General features: G+C 40.3%; 1 protein-coding gene across 3 annotated transcripts in view; it reads left to right on the plus strand.

Moving 5' to 3' along the window:
• The first annotated feature begins 707 nt into the window (after positions 1-707).
• Positions 708-17,992, plus strand: part of FILIP1 (filamin A interacting protein 1) — an 82,547-nt gene continuing 65,262 nt past the window's right edge. For 2 of the 3 annotated variants that reach the window (XM_048495703.1, XM_048495704.1), the window contains exon 1: positions 709-1,218. The gene's annotated coding sequence lies outside the window, so the exon portion shown is untranslated. Of the gene's footprint in view, positions 1,219-17,992 lie in introns of all 3 variants that reach the window. The other variant, XM_048495702.1, reaches the window with a different exon arrangement.

Genomic DNA, 17,992 nt, shown 5'->3' on the forward strand with positions numbered 1-17,992 from the left:
ATTTGAAGGTTACCTTACATTAATGTCATATTATCCATGTGAACAGCAAGTAATTCCAAGATAATTCAAGCTGAACCAAATGTTTTGGCAATTCACTGATTACTGCTTTCTCTATGTGATTGTGAACATTACTCACTAGAAATAATCTTGCTATTATTCACATTATCACTTATCCCAAACAGACAGAACCACAACTTGAAAGTTCCTGTCCAAGTTGTTCTTTCTCTCTAAACTCATTGTGACCTACAACTGACCCTCTGAATACTAAACACATTGAAGTTCATGCATTGGTATCTCCAGATGGCTAGCTATGTAAACACAACTTTAAATACCAATGTGTCTAATGTGAGCCCTATTAGTATTCCATCCAAACAAAATTGTGTAGTTTGTCTCAAAATTCTCTTTTTGTGTTACATTATTCTAATGAATACAAGAGTACTTTCAAATTATGATCTTCCTTTAAGGTATTTTAAAGAAATCTTCACTGTAAAAAAAATTACATGGATCTGATGAAACCACTATTGTTATTTCCCTTTATTTTAAGAGGATGAGTGGCCAAATTATTTTTAATCTTTACAAGTACAGGAAGATTTTTTAAAAGATGTGAGGCTCCTTTGCCATCTCTGTTTACGTTTACTGAGGTAGCCATAGGGTGTAGTTCTATATCCACTGATAACTCAGCAGCTGAGGAACTTCGCAAAGCCAGCTCCAAACTTCTCAGCTGTTGACAGGCTTGACTTGCTGAGAACACTGGTTAAATATAGCACAAGCGAGCTGAGCGCAACAAAGTCATTGCTCTTAACAGTGCTCAGGGAGACCAGGAGAGGGGAAATGCAATCTTAGGACTTTACTGCCAAAGTCTATGACCACAAAGCAACAGTTGTGGGAGGGGGCAAAAAAAGAAAGAGAGAGAGAGAGAGAAAGGAAAAAAGAAAAGGGTTTTGAACAAAAGCCTGGGTGAAACATAAGAGAAAATTGGTACCTCCTTTTTTTTCTGACTAGCATTTCTCTGAACAGGAACTACGTTCCTCTTCTGCTCTCTTCCCTATTTCCTGCATTACTTCAGTTTATTGTAGATCTAGAAAAGAAAGCTTTTTTCTTGTGTGTTCTTCTGGGCTGGTTATCCTCAGTCTTCATGATGCAAGTTAAATTTCTGAAGTCTTCCAAGAACAGAGTGCCTTACTGAAAGACCGACATCTAGCTGCTTACAGCTGGCAGGTAAGTCTGAACTGACTTTTTCTCCAGTGGATTCTTTCTGTAAAAATCATTACTAACTGTTGATTGTGAACGTTTCCTTGGTTTTTTTCCCTTCCCTTCTCTTCTGTTCTGAGTGTTTTGCTTAATTTGAGAAACTTTTTGTTTCGATAAAAAGAAAGTCTTTCATGTGGTTTTATCAATACAGGAAAATCTCTTGTGTTCTTCAATCTGTTTTACAAGCAAAGACACTGATAAAAAATTTAAAACACCACAGGGCTGAGAGAGGAGATAGCATACGAAGACATCAGATCTAAATGAGTTGTTGAGTGTCATCTTTCTAGAAATGTATTTTATCAGAATACACATTAAGGTTGGGATTTTTAAAAGACTGCCTTGCTGAGACTCAGTCATAACAATTATAAAACATAGTAATGAAGCATGGATAAGTAAGAGGAAATAACCATATTGTAATATAACTATTTTTATACATCTTGCCTGTTGCTTTCACTGATCTATCTTTTGAATATTTGTCACTGTGTATATATACCTGGAACATTTTGTCCTGCACTTCTGACAATAGCCCTGAGTGCTTCTGCTGGTATCAAGAATTTCTAACACATTAAATCACTCTTCAAATGTTTACATCATGGGAACAACTTCGTGAGCCTATTCTCTGGGCACTTATTAACAAGGATATTTTCGTACATAGATATGATGGAATGTATTACTTTAAACAATATATTTGCATGAAGCAATACATAATTTTACCATCTCTCTAGAGTCTATGGTTTTGTTAGAAAGAAATATTTCAGAACGCTTGGAAGGTGCTCACATTCATATCAGCAAAATATAATTCTTGTCAAAGAATTGCAGTTGTGAACTGCAATTTTGAGTTGATAGTTTTGGTGAAGTAGACAGGTCAGGTTAATGTTTAACCGTCTAAAACATTTTTTAAAAAACAAACAAATAAGCACCCATAATCTGTTACTGAATTTTCAGTGCCTTATTAAAAAGCAATATAGGAACAATGTAATAATAGTAGAAATATATATTTAGGAATTGCTGAATTTTCTGCTTTGTTCCTAATTCAGAAAGTTTATTCAGTAGAAGTGCTAGGAAGATAAGAGTGCTTTGTTTCAGTTAAATGTATATGTAACAGGGAGGGACCATGGATCAGCTTGTGGTTGGCATGCAGAAGGTCCTAGCTTCAGTTCCTGGCATCTCCAGTTAAAGGAATCAGGTAGTAGGTGATGTAAATGTATAGCATATTAAAAATGAGACAGAATTCCAAAAAGCACTGAAAATGTTTTGTGGTATTCATTTTTTCTAACATATGTCAGAGGCATAGCTGGGCCATACTGCACCCGGTGCGCACTCTGGGTTTTCCGCCCGCCCCCTCTCCACCACCCCTCCCCATGGCACCCCACTCCCTTACCTTAGTTCAGCCTGAAAGTGGAGGCTGGAAAAGTGGCCTGTTCACTTGAGGCTAAAAATGGCCTGGTGGGAACTACACTTCCCAGGAGTCCTTGGGGCTTGCAAGGTCTCCTGGGAAGTGTAGTTCCCACCAGGCCATTTTCAGCCTCCACTTTCAGGCTGAGCTAGGGTAAGTGGGGGGGGGAGCTGCAAAGGAGGGGGGGAACACCATGGGAGGTGGACTGGGGGAGATTTTCTGTCCCCTAGGCATGCATCTGGTGCAATGTGCACCTCATGTCCCCTGGTAGCTCTTCCTCTGATGTCAAATGCATCTTTTGATCCAGTATCAGTTGTAGGCATTAGATCTGCTTCTACTGTCATCTTTCTCTTCTTTTACCACAAGTACTTGTTGTTAATTCAATTTATATGACACCTTTCCTTGCATACAATAAATACATCAAATGCAATTAAATATGTTAAAACATACATGGTGACTAAAAATCTTAAAATAACATAAATATCCAGAAATTACATTCCAGTCAGTAAATCCAAACCAGTAAGGGGAGATAAAGGAGGCCTTAGAAGATGGACAACCTGGCCCCAAACTGGTGGAACAACTCTGTCCTATAGGCCTGTGGATCGACATCAGATCCCATAGATCTGCATCAGATCTCATTAGACTAAATGTTCCACCAGTTTGGGGGCAGGGTTTAGACTGCCGTGACCCTGGTTGAGGCCAGCCAGATGTCTTTCGGGCCTAGGATCACCAGCAGATTGTCATTTGCTGACCTAAGTGTTCATCAGGGGACATATTGTGAGATGGATCCATAGATACAATGACCCCAGACCGTTTATGGCTTTAAATCAATTTTAAGTGCCAAGAAAACCACTCCTAGCCATCTGATAGAATTGGCAACTCTTCTTCCTCTTCCTTCTTTTCTTCTTCTTTTCCTCCTCCTCCTTGGACTTGTGGGGTCAAAACAAAATTGAATTCATCCTGACAGCAATCAGATACAAGCATGCAGATATCCAATACCAGACCTCTCAGTTTTCATATAAAGAGATACATTCCATTGCAGTGAAGATTTATCCTAAGGGAACAGAGTGATACAATACAAAACAAATTCACAATGCAATCCCAAGCAGTATATACCCTTCAGAATCCACTAAAGTCAAGAGTATTACCTGACTTCTTGAATAATTTGAGATGCTCCATGATTTTCCTTTCTCTGAGATTCCTTCCTTTCTGAATGTAGTGGAAAGGCTAAAGTGAGGAAAGCTTTATGGACTTCTCACTTTGTGGTAAAGACATTATTTTGTAAAATTCATTGTTAATGTTTCTTGGCATTGTTGATAGCTTAATTATGCCCCCCCCCCCCCCCCCCCCCCCCGGATCCATTTTGTCAGATAACAAGCTCAGGATTCAGTAGAGGTTCTGAAAACCAATTGGTTGTTTCATTTCATCTAATAAAAATATACTGTGATTATAATGCCATCTCTTTCCACTGTAAAGTAAGCAAGCAGGCTAAAATTATTCTTCTGAACAGGTGTCAACAAAAGGACTCTGGGATTTTCCTATCAAATCTGTGAAATATGTAACATATCCTTTTCAACAGCTGTGCTCAGATTGTTAGTAGCTTTTACCATTTTTTCAAAAGTTAAAGTAAGTTAACAGAGCCTTTGGGATGCATTATAAATGTATAGAAATAACAATTATTGCCTTTGACTAAAAAAAGTTGGTGTTGACTGGCACCTCCCATAAACAAATAGTTCTGTCTTTTTTCTACCCATCCTCTAATTCCTTCCCTTTCTGATGACCTTACAGAACTCACAAGAGTAAGATTTCTCTCAGAGGCCTGAACCTACAAGTATGGGCTCCTGGTGATAGGTAGCTGCTTATTCTCTGTTTCATAAGAACGGAGTAAATAATGCTGATTTACTTTGTGTAATCTATGTTCAGTCCAAGTGAAGGAGGCAGAATATGAATAATGTAAATAAATAATGCCACTTTTGTCACTATAACTTCAATTGGTTGGACAATAAGAACCCATGTAGCAGACGGCCCACCCCCCAAAAGCTCTAACTGGCATTTGGCAGGCTGCAGCAGCAGTCAGAAGTAAACAAGGCAGGGCTGGAAGAGGCAAACTAATGCCGGGAGGATGGGGAAAGGGTAGATGAGTATAAAGTTTAAAAGGAGAATGAGAGAAAGATAAAGGGAGCTTGAAAAGGAGAGGTGAGATAGCAGTTAGGAAAAAGAGAGAGACAAGAGGCAGTCGGGGCAGCTAAAGATACCCACACTGGGGAAGGGCAGGAGTGTCTGGAGGCCATAGGAATTGCCATTGATGGAAGGCCAACTTCAAGGCAACAGGTGAGACACAGCTCAGGAAAGCAGGGGCTGCCATGCTGTGGTATCAATGGCTTCCACCTGCCTTGCATGGACTACCCTGAGTGAGACAAGTCTCACCTTATCCAGGGCTAGGGATGTCTTCGCAACCCAGGCCATCGCTCCCATCCCAGGTGTTTCCTGGTGGCCCTAATGGCCAATCTGTTTCTGATTATTATGGATATCATTTGTTATTGGACATAATTATTTAGTTTCTGTGACACTTCTCAGGTTGCTTTTATTGTTTGTGTTGTTTATATTTCTTTATTTACTTACTTTATTTACAGTATGCCTTTCTCTCTGAAACTTCAGGTGGCTTCAGCAACACTGTGCAACATTTGGAAGTCATATAGGAAACATTCTGATATCTGTTAAAATGGAGCCACAGGATCAGCATGGGCAGTACTGTTGAAAATTATGTATAACTGCAGAATTTATCTTGCCTCTGCTCTGATCTAAATTTAGATAGTAAACGTGCAGAGGCCTGTCTCTCTAAACCATAATGCACACTGATGGCATTATACAAGTCAGACACAACTGTAAAGGGGGTTATTATGGGGCAAACTTTCCCAACACGCTGTCTGAAACCTCTACCTTGTGATCTACAAATGCCAAATTGGCCATAGGAGAAGTCTTTAGCATTTGATATGATTTTAAACATGTAGCACAATGAGAGAATTGAATCTTGAAATGATAGAAAAGACTGTACCCATGCAAATTAGGGGTACCTTTTCGAAGCTGTTTCCCCACAGAAGGATGGCCTGCTTTGGTCACAAGACTAAATAACTCCTAGCTTGATGTATCTTCCCCTCCACATAAGGATAGTTCATGGAATTTTTGATCCATTTTTTAAAAGAAAATGATATTTTGTTCATTTATTTTTAATATAAGGCACCAAATAAATGTGTGGGCTATCTAGAGCCAGAGGAAAGGGTGGGTTATAAACCTAAACTAATAAATAACAATGTTGATGTTCTAGCATTGTCATTCCCTCTGTCTCCTCTAAACATATTAACAAGCATATTTTTAATCCACTAATAATAGTGTCCCCATTAATCTGTTTCTCCTCTTTGAAAAGAAGAAATCTTTTATTTTATTTATATATTTTTGAGAAGTTTCAGAATGTGCTTTATGACATACAACTGGCAGAGGACTGTACGCACACTTTCAGTCAGAATTCTGTTTGGAATCCATGGTGCTCATATGGATTTGATGCACTCTCATTCAAACTGACAGGACTTGAAAATACTTAAATTGGATTAGGGCAAAGCCATGTTGTGTATTCAAACATATATTTAGATCGATTAGGTCTTATTAACTCCAGTAGTATTCAAGAAGCTTATCTTTTACAACGCCTTTGCTGCTGATATGATAGCTGCACTGCTTATGTATGTGGAAATAATTTAATCAGAAAAACGTGAATATAAAGTCACTTGATCACAATGTCACTGGGTGCCACAGGATATCACCATCAGCTCTGCATCTGACAACTACAACACAACACAGACTACCCCAGGATTTTCCATCATGCCCTGCAGCTTCTTCCTGCTCCTATTTTTTTTTTGTAATATCTGTCTTGAAGAAGAGTTCTGGAGAACTCAAAAACTGGTTCAGGGAGGAAGCTTTGGTTGGTCCTACATAAAGGTATTACCTTGATTACGTTCTGGGTGTTGGGATTTTTCTTTTGGGCCAGCATGGCTGACGACAGCTACTTTATGTAATGTTCGTCCTTAATCACAGAAATATTTATAGTTAGAATTACCAACCATGGGATGGGAAATTCTTGGAGGTTATAGGGATGAGTCTGAGGAGGGTGGGATATGGGGAAGGGAGGGACTTCAATGAATATAATGCCATAGATTCCCAGGAGATCCCGCCACTATCTAGAGGTTGCAACTCTAATTATTGTCCTTCTTTCTAAAAACACAGGAAGTGAGTATAATACATGCACAATCAAGAAACTCTGCCTAAAACACAGTGTAATAAAGATGCTTGCACATTGCAAGCCAACAGATTTTCAGGGAAGCTTAATTCAAAGACTCACTGACAAATTGGGTTGTATCCAACCAACTGCCAGGACAATATGCATAAATTTCCCCTACAGACCACTTTCTCCAGCAGTCTCTTTTGATCCCAGGAAGAACTTGATGGGACCCACAGGACCTGCATGAAAAAAAATCCAAACGTGTAGAGGCAGAGGCTACATAAAATAAGAATGGGCAAAATCATAATCTCTACCTCCTATTCACAAAACTCTGCTTGTGAAAAATGGAGGAGAGATAATATAGCCCAGTTCTTTCTCTTAACTGCACCCTCCCCCTCAGTTGATCTGCACAGTATGTTATGTGCATGGCCCAATAACTCCAGAAATCGTCTTCGTTGAGATCGAAAGGGAAGCTTGGAGAAGAGGCATACTGGGAAAGCCCACACCCACCAGTGCAAATTCCACTGGCAGTTGTTTAGATACAGCCCACTGATTATGTATTCGGAAACTAACCTGTGATGACTATACTTCAGCATAAATTTGGTGCTTTACTTTCCACAAACAAATGGGTGGTCCCCTTTCCCAAAGAATACATAATAAATAAGGTCAATTAGAAACTATTTCTGTGGATTTTTTTAGTTGAAGCTATTGTGAAACTTTACCACACTTTTAAAATTTTCATGAAATCATAGCATGATATTTGTGTTTAGGACACACTGACTTTTGTTTATTTGCTCTTCAACAACAAATTATATATTTGATCAGCACATTTACTGGAAAAATGGGTAGTGTCCCAGTGGAAAAATTCATCCTGCAGGCATATGATTGATAACTATAATATAATAACTGAACTTTAACTCAGTGTCTATGTATTTTAAGAGCAAAACATGTTCTCTGGCTTCAAGATATGCATTTCTGTGAAGAGTGGGTGAAAATCATATGAAGTTCAGAGAAATAATCTGGGGCATGAACAATCTCCCTTAAATGGCCTGTCTCATAGTGTTACTGATATAAACGATCAAGAATGCAAGGGAGTGTGAATATAAGAATTTCTGTACAGGAACTGCATTAGTTTACTTACTAAAATGTACACTGTTGAAGGGTCATTATGATCCAGTTAACAGGACTGAATGTTGGCAGAGAAGATCTAGGTTCCTTTATGTTTCAAATATATTTTGTTAAATATCAAGAGTTCAAAAGTCTAAATGTAAATGATTGGATCAGTAGTATGATAAGAAGAAAAATAGTTGCTAGGGCTGTTCAGCAATTGCTTGCACCAAGAACTTGAAAAGGAGCTATACTTTAAAAAAGCTATACTCAAAGTAGCAACTGTAGATGCTCCTACTGGCTTTGCAAGTGGGGATGGAGAATCTCCCAGACCTACAGGCAGCCAGGAAAGCCAGGCCAGATAGACAGGAGGGGGTTTTTTTTGGGGGGGGTACCCCCTTCAAAAGCCAAAATGGCTTTTTCAGGGTTTTTTTTTTTGTCATTCAGATTTATCAAATAATCAGCTCTAGTTGATACACCATGCTCAGAGCTGGCTGTGTGGTAGCATAGTAATCTGATTTCTCCGCTGCAGAACTAGTTTTATTGTATGTGAATTATTTTCCCCACAAACTTTTATACAGTCTGTAAATACTTTACCCACATGACACTGCAATAGACAACTGCTAATGATGGCAGGGAAGAACACAGAACATATGGTCAGGGTTTTTGGTGTGGCAGGAGGAATGCTTTTAGTCTGGAACTCATCCATTCTGATTGCTTTTAATGTAGGACAGAAAGCAGAGAAGTATTTTAAATCAATTACACCACTTAATGTTTTCAAATTATACAAATATGAACAATCTAAATGTCTCATGTGAAAATGGCTTGTGACTAGTACTAAAGCTCACCTAAATCTCAGTTAGGAATAGATAAAATCCTAGAGAGACTTTGGGGTTCTTTTTCCTTTTGGAGGAAATTAAAAGTGTATGCACCTTACATTGCTTTCAATAAGCTGACCTAAATTGACACATAAAATTATGTTCTAAAAAGTATAGCCAGATTTTACAGAACAAGTGAGTTCTCTTTAAAGCTGAGAATCACTGTCAATCTATTAAGGCCACAGATCATTCAGAAACAAAGTAAAACTGATTAAAAACACTAATATAAAATTCATTATCTACATACGATTTCTCCATACATCACTCGTTCAAATATATCTAACAGTTAAAAGGATAGAATCTGCTTTGGATGATATTTCAGCCCATATTTTCATGGCAAAACACAGAAACTTTGCCACACCTTGCTACTGCTCCTTGGTCTACCTCTGGCAATAACACTTTGATGGTCTTCTGTTCAAAGAACAGTTCCTTATCAGCCAATATAGGTTCCAATAAATCCAAACAAGCCTGTAAAGTGGGTTCTGTTTTTATGTAACTTATATTTAAATTATGTTTTAATGTATGTTTTAACCTTGTGAACCGCCCTGTGCCGTCAGGGAGAGGGCGGTATATTAAACAAACAAACAAACAAACAAAGCATATGAACCAATGTCTCAGTCAGGTTAACAGGGTAAGGATAAAATCTACAATTAGAAGGAATGTTTTTTTTTATCTTCCTAACAGGACTGCAGATGGTAGCATGTCAAATCTAGACAGCATAAATGCATGGCGATATCTTAGAACTGTCGATACAGAAAGGTTGATGTGGTCTCCATGAAGCTAAGTTAAGTCGTAGTGGAGAGCACACCCTGCAGGCTTTAGTCAATGTTTCTTGGATAGCAAAAACTTTAATATGGTCGTTAATTGCTAAACGAGCTTAGCTCCATGGATTTAAAAAATGGTGGGGGAGACCATAAGCAGTCAACTTATCATCTATTGGGCTGGAGCCAAGTTGGTTTTGTAACGATCAGTCTTTAGCTTGTAAAGAAATTGTTCTGATCACTGATGAACAAAAGTTCAATCTAAATCTGAACACTGTTAGCCAGGCAAAATTTATAGAGGATGTAAGACCAGTTTCTAATCTAAGGGCCATAGAGGATCTCTATTAGTTGAGAGAATTGGCTGTTTTGGGTTTATAAGTCTTGTTCTGCTTTATGAGAAGAAAAATTGTCATCACATTATAAGCAGCAAAGCCAAACCTTTGAAGAACTGAAAAAATAGCAACGTTCGAAGTATTCAGTTTAATAGTTATCTGATTTTATACCCCATTTTTGTAAGGTCTCATTGTATGTGGGTGGCACTGTGGCCTTGCTTGTCTTGTTTGTACAGTAGTTACTGTTACCATTTATCAAACAGTAGTTTTTTTTTAAGAGGAAAATATAAAGCAAACAAGTATGTGATTGAAAGCAGTAGACTGTTGACGTCATCCTCATATACCACTGCCAACTTGCCTTGTTTATTGATGAGATCTTTGAGAAAATAAGATCTTTCCCACACAAAGATGAATCATGGGAGAACTAATGGGGCTAAATAGACTTTCGTTGTTTTTCAAATACATTTTCCTTCTGCGTTCTGAGGCACTTAAGCTAAAGTAACCCTATAATAGTTTGAGTTCCGGTAACTGAACAAGGCTGACATAAGGAAAGAAGCAGTGCAGAGTTTGTGATGCTATTTCAGCATGGCAACCCGAGTAGTTAAGGAAATGAAGCAATGGTCATTTATTTGGAGATCTGCAGTTACTGTGACAACAAACATATACCGAAAAAATTCTACACGTCATTTCTGCCTCTGTTCAAAAGTCTTTGAATCCTGCAGACAGGATTCTCTCTTAAGTCCCTTACATATCTGGCAATGGAGCTCACATGGTGTTCCTCTTTCGTAATGGTTTATACAGGCCAGTTTGGAGGACTAGCAATAGCCTGTGTTTCAAATTGGCCAATTGGCCATTTCAAGCTGTACATTGAAAAATCTGTGGCTTTGGGGGGGGGGGGTGAGGGGTGGAATCTTGTGATGCTTTTAATTTTTAAAAAAATCAAGTGTCTATACAGCACAGCTGTTAATCTGCTAACTTGGACTTTGAATTTTAAAAAAATCATATGCCACAATAAAAGCAGCAGTCTCTAAGGTGGCATGAGATTCTGTTGTTTTATTTGCAGGAAGTATCTAGCAAAAAGGCCAGTCCACTGCAGCTCCTCCTGCAAAGCAACCAGAGATGCTCTGGGTTTCTTATTCATCCTGCTTCCAGACCTACCCACAGGCACATCCACTATGGAGTTTCAATTAATTAGCATTTCCAAACCTCAATATTATAGGGTCATGCAAGAAAAAATAATAGGTAGTAGCATTTTACTCTTAGTAACTTTAATTTTAAATACCAACAGTAACATTATTATGCAGGTGGAAGAACAATTTAGAATAAAGGTGCCTTGGCTTTTAATGGGATTCATTAGAAACAAACACCATCTGACTTGCAAATCTATTTTGGATCTGGGTTTGTCCACTCCCCTACTGGTGGTAAGATGCAGCTGCTGGTTTGTCAATATTTCTGCTGACAGCTACAGCTGACAGGATTCATTTCAGTTCACCACAACATCAACTCTGCTTCAAAGTCCTTGCTTTGACTGTAAGTGTTTGAAATGCCTGTGTATTCTCTTTATTTATTTATTTATTTATTTATATTTCAAATTTATAGGCCGCCTCTTCCCCAAGGGGCTCGAGGCGGCTTCCAACATGGCTGTTCTCTGACAGCAGCTCCAACAGCATAAATTAACACATTTAGAATCCAGCATAAATTAACACATTTAAAATCCAGCAACAATCATATACAATTTAAACAATAAACCAATAAAACGGTAAAGCAGGCTTAATCCCAAGGCTAAAAGGGAGAATTAAATAATAGAAGAGGAAAAAAGGGGGGAGCCAGGCATTAGATAGAATCAACAGTGGGCCCGAGCCGAAATAACAAGGGATGGAGGCCCTCGGACTTTCAATTCCGATGTTTCAGTGGGGGGCAGTAAAACCAGCGTAGCTACTCTCCAAAAGTGGAATAGCTCTGTTTTGCAGGCCCTGCGGAACTCACCAAGGTCCCACAGGATTGACCCGGACTGATGGAGGTAGAGCATTCCACCCAGGCAGGGGCCAGAGCCAGAGGCCCTGGCCGAATTGAGCTCCAGCAGCCAGTGGCGGGCGGGGTCACCAGCAGGTTCAGCCACCGCTGGCGTAGTGGCCTACGTGGGACATAAGGGGTTATGCGGTCCCGTGGGAAGTATGCGAGGCCCCATGCAGCGTAGGGCCTTAAAGGTTATTACCAACACCTTGAAGACGATCCGGAACTCCACTGGGAGCCAGTGCAGACGGCATAGCACAGGGGTGATATGATCTGAATAATCACCACCTGCCAGAAGCCGTGCCGCTGCATTCTGGACCAGCTTCAGCTTCCGGATCAATCGCAAAGAGGAAGGCCCTTGTCATGAGTTACAGTAATCTAGCCTCGAGGTGACCGTCGCATGGATCACAGTGTGGGTCGGGCTGGGAGAGATAAGCATAACCCTGGGTTACATGGGCCACCTGGCTCTCCATTGTCAAGGCAGAGTCCAGGCGGACCCCCAGGCTGCGGGCCAGGGATGTCGGGGCCAGAGTGACCCCTTCTAGAATAGGCTGACTGGAAATCCTAGGTCCCCCCGGCCCAGCCAGAGGACCTCCGTCTTTGTTGGATTAAGTTTTAACCTACTCTGCCTTTCTCACATGCCATAGTCTGATAATGTATTTGGAAGTAATTCCATAGATTTTTCACTTAAAGAAGGACTGTGGCTTTAACCTACATAACAACTTGGTAAAGGCAGTGGATTCACTGAAATGATTCCCATGTAGAAACAAAACTGAAATGCTATGCCCCCTCACCTTGGTTTGAAATTATATTCTAAGAAACGCTATTTGCTGAAATATTATACAAAAACTAAGCATGTAGTACAACAAGGTTTTTTTTAATAGCAAGCATACCTCTGCACTAGATACACAGCCTTCTTACCAGTGTGATGGGGATCTCCAAATGAGTGGCAGGAATATGACTGACTTCTTCATGGTATGGACCTCATGCCCACACTGTTGAGTGGGTTTGGCTGGTGATGTCAGCAGCAACTGGGGAAAAGGGCTTGCTCTGAGGCTTGAAGAGAGTCTAAAGGTCATGGGGGCATAGTGTGGGTGGGTCTGAATGTTGGGGAAGGCATTAAAGGCAATGGTCAGGAGCACTTTGGGATGGAGTGAGGGAAGAACAGAGAAAGAGTCCATTGGCAGGAAAGGGTGAAGTGAACTTCTTCCATGGAAAGTGGGGTAGTGCACCAGCATATCTTGCCCTGAATAAAGATTACTTTGAATCACATAAGACAGAGTAGTCTGAATGCTTCTAGGGGCAAGAGAAGGCCATGGAGTCAAGACCAATTACCAGCTTGTTGTGGGTACCCATCTTCCAAGTGACTCAGGAGGTGCTGGTTATGCCTACAAGGGGGTTTGGCAGTTTAATTGCTGTCTGACAGCCTTTGTGTTCTACGTTATAAATCTGAATCAGTCGGACAAGAAACCTGCTTTGTACTTGTAATGTATTATCATAACCCAGCTCTCAAGCAACTTTCTTAACTGTAATACTGAGAGGGCTGGAGAAAAGAAAACAAAGAAACAACCAAGTGAATGAGAGGCGATACCTTAAGTCTAAGCACTGACAGACTAAGCTGTTCAAAAGCTTCAATTATAAAAATAAAAGTATAGGAAAAAAAGACGTCAGACTCTATAAGTGCTGGAATGGAGTCTGGGACTGTGGTGCCCTCTAGTCTTTTCTTTTACAGGCCTCAAACTAGGAAGAGCCTCACAATAGACTGAAGGAGTTGTCTTAACACCTATCCCTGCTAGATTTCTTCTCTGGCTTATTCCCAGGTGGAGCTAACTTCCTGAGCCTGCCAGACCTTGATGCTTCTGTTGAGGTCTTTTTGGGTGTGGCCACACCTTTGTTTTCTTCCCTACAGCCTCTGGCTTGGCTGCCTGCTTAAGCCATGCCTGGGTAAAGTCACCTCCTGCTGGCATCACTTCTGTGGCAGCTGAGTGCATGAAGTGGGACCACTACCCCTGAACACAACCCAATTTTTCATGGTCCAGCTGCGCTTAGCTTTGCTGGTGGACCCTGATGACTCCTCAGATGAGGAATTAGACACTGATGTTACACCTTTTCCTCAGCCACCAGCAGAGGCACGAGAGGAAGATGAGACAGCCCATGCAGGGCCAGATTTGGAGCCACAGTCAGGGACAAACACAGAAGACCCTCAGCCAGGCACAATAACAAAAGACCCTCAGCTGACCAGCACCAGAACAGGTGCAGGGGACTCGGCACTGGCATGCCTTCCCCCCATTTCTCCTGAGCACCACAAGCAGTGCAGGAGAAAGTTGCACAGTGACTTGCATAAGAGGAAAAGCAGTACTCACTTGGCTGCTCAATGTCAGCTTGGTCTCAGCTATGATAGGGAGTGCTTGCAGGAGCAGGTTTGATGCACGAGCCAGGTGCACAGCATCTCTAGCTATCAGGTGAGTGTCTGGCTTAAAAGAGGCCAAGGGAAGAGCTGCCATGTCATAGTGATACCCCTGACTTTGCTGTGCCAAATCATGAGTCTCTCAACATGATCTTGGCTTGTGCTACAGCTCCTGCTTGCTTGTCTCCTGACCTGATGTTGGCTTGTTCTACAGCTTTAGGTCTCCAGATGTGACCTTGGCTTGTGCACCTGATACCTTTTGGCACTGACATGACTTGAGTTGTTTGTCAGCTCCAAGAATAATAAAATACAGTCTGCACTGAGGTGGTTCTTGCCTGCTCTGTACCAAACCATGGACCTAAAAGTAGAGAGTGATAGATACCACCTAAGTACTAATTGCTATGATTCTTCATCCATGAGAATGACTGCAGTGGTTTTACATCCTCCTCGGGGGTAGGTAGGCTTTGTAAACAGGAACAGCTGGGGGCAGCCACTTGCCCTTGAGATTTCCATATTAGCTGGTGGATGGACATCTTGGGATACTTGTTGGTTGCAGATAATGTTACAGAAGAGCTTTCCCTGACATTTGGCCAACCATTGCCCAAACTGGGTGTGAGGCTACACAAGGAGCCTGTGCCAGGGTAATTCTCTAGCTCTCTCATCTTTCCTGTTGGGAGGCCTTATGAAGCCACATAGATAGGGGCAAATCTGTGTGGGTGGTTTTGTAAAACCACACTTGCAAGAGCTAACTGCAGGTGGCATAGAGACCAAATTCACAGGGTGCAATTTCCGAATGATTCACCATAGGATGTGAGATTTAAGTCAGGAGACAGTAGTTGTCACTCCAATATTGAAGAAAAATGTCTAACATACGGCCAGCTAACACCGTCACTCACAATCTCCACAAACTCAAGTAACATCATATAATGTAGAAACCAAGGAGATAAAAACCATGAGCATTTTAAAAAAATCTAATCTAATAAATATTATTAGATATCAAGTATCATCAAAAGGAGGACAAAAAGAAACCTATGGCCGCTCATAGATATTTTGAGAAGCTGTTATATGTAAAAAAACAATGAAGATATCAGCTTACAGTGCAATCCTCTATGGCAGAGAACAAGCTTATCCCTAGGAATGTTCACACATTTTTGGGACCTGTGTAAACTAAGAACTTGTCGAAGAGCAGATTTACATGTAATTTATCCGTTTAAGCAACATTTTCAATCTATGGGTAGGGAAGTATCTTTTTTAAAGCTTTGTGTGTGGCTGAAATGCCTAAAATTCCAAAGATGCAAAAGATAACAGTGGCTCAATGTCAAATAAGCATATACTTTTAAATGCTGTCATAAAATTTCACAAGAAGGCAAGCAAACTTTACATGTTATTTTCTTATACATTTCAAGAGAACTCCCAAAATAAATTTTTTGCTGACTAAAAAAAGGGACCAAGTTTAAGCAGTGTCTGTTCATGTCACATCTTGGGACATTTCTTTTTTTAAATACAAACTAACCATGGTAGCTGGTCATAAAGAAAGTGTGATGTACAATTTTACAGCAGAGGATGGGATGATTATCTTTCCAACAACTACCTTCTGAGGAAGGTTACCTGAGATTGATTGGCTGAAGTTCTCCCAGCAAGTTTTCATGGTCATGTGGGGATCTGAACATGGGTGTCTCCAATTCTAGTCTGACAGTCTACTATACTGTGCTAAGGTTTGCAAACCTTAGTTTGCCACTCTAAATGTAAAGGCAAACTGTGGTGCCTACTATGGTTCCTACTTTCGTCACTATTGAACTCTTGAGGAGGAGCAGGAAAATTATGAACACAGTATTCCTTCTTTTGCTGTTACATCCGAACTTCCATTCACTGCAGTGATATTCAGGTATTAGAAAATTATAAGAAGCAACATTCAAATTTAATTACTATTTATTCACTGCAGTAGTCATCTTTTAGTTTATAAATGGAGGCCTTTACTGGAATATGCTGTGATATTCTAACAATAACGTGACTGATCTGAATTTCCAATGGCATTCCTCATGCAAAATAAACAGCCTTTACTGGTAATTTTAAGAACAGGCAAAAACCTTTGATTATTTTTCCCGTGGTAAATTTTGGAATGTTGAAAATCGTTATTAACAAAACAATTCATTTCTGATGTGAAAAACTCAATAAATAGTCATTCCTTTTCATGTAGAAATTACACTTACATTAGTATAAGGTACCATGGGTTAAATGTTTATATCTGTTCTCCTTGCAAGTAGAGTTACCAAACTCTAGGTGGGGGCTGGATTTCTCCCGCAATTACAACTGATCACCAAACTACAGAAATCAGTTCCCCTGGAAATAGGGCAGCTTTGAATTGTGGATTCCATGATGATTTATCCCATTGAGCATTCTCTCCCCCCCCCCTCCAATTTCCACTCCCCCCTCCAATTTCCACTCCCCCAGGCTCCTCCCCCAAATCTCCAGATATTTTCAAAGCCAAAGCTGAAACCCTGCTTGCAAGTCCCAAGAACTTGTGGTACAGTGCACTTTGTTTTGTATCAGGAGCTTCAAAAAGTAGGAATTTCTGTATGAGGTGCATAGAATAGGCTGTCAACATCAAGAGAGACTCCATATTGTTGCTGAAAAGCCCAGTAAAAATCCCCTTTTCACCCTCATGAACTCAGCAGTTACAGAATGCAGGTGTCTGCTAGTTGAGAATGAGTGGGCTGTTTCTCCAAGGTCATGTTGCTTGTTAGAAGTATGTGGTCATCTTTATTAATTTCGACCAGCAGAAACTGTCAACTGAGGGACTGATTGGATGAGTTTCAACTCAGAAGGGAGGGGTGAATCTACTCTTTGTGTAGAACTTTCTGATTAAAGCAGATCCTGATTGGATGATCAAAGATCACTTGATGTGCCTTGTCAAAACCATAAATTAGTTCTATCAGTGTCTGCTGTTCCTTTCCTCTTTCTTTGTTTCACGTTACTCTGCATGACATGCTATTGGAACTTTGCAGATATACCCTTTGTCTTTAAATCTTTCTGGCATGTAGACTTTAGCTTTTATTCATGTAACTGTATTGCACCTTGATTTTTGTGTTCACTGTTATGTTTTTAAACTTATGTTTTAGCTCCTTTAATACAAGTTTTAAAATCCATTTTGTGTTTGGAGTTCCGGTTCAGGGCCCATGGCTTGGCATTATTACCACCCCAAAGGCCAGGTCAAATCTTTGAGATCATGTGCTGAAAGCCATCTCATCAAAGTGGTCCGTGAATCAGCACCCACAGATGAGAACAGCTATAGAAGGTACTCACTTGTTTGCAAGATAAGAAACAGACCTGACAACAATAAGAAAGAGGGCAAAAGGCATCCACAATGACAGGAGCTTTAAAGAGTTGGTCAACAACATGACAGGCATTATGACTGACTGATGATAAGTTCAGCATGGATGTTTTCAAGCTTAAAGGAAGCACAATTTGGGCTCCCTTCTCATTACCATCTTCAGAGCATTTTGAACAAACAATTGTAAGGCAATGTGCCAGCTCAGTTAGTGCTTCTGAAGGCACAAATGAGACATTTGAAACTTCT

The sequence above is a fragment of the Sphaerodactylus townsendi genome, linkage group LG01, assembly GCF_021028975.2.
Source record: "Sphaerodactylus townsendi isolate TG3544 linkage group LG01, MPM_Stown_v2.3, whole genome shotgun sequence".
Lineage (NCBI taxonomy): Eukaryota > Metazoa > Chordata > Lepidosauria > Squamata > Sphaerodactylidae > Sphaerodactylus > Sphaerodactylus townsendi.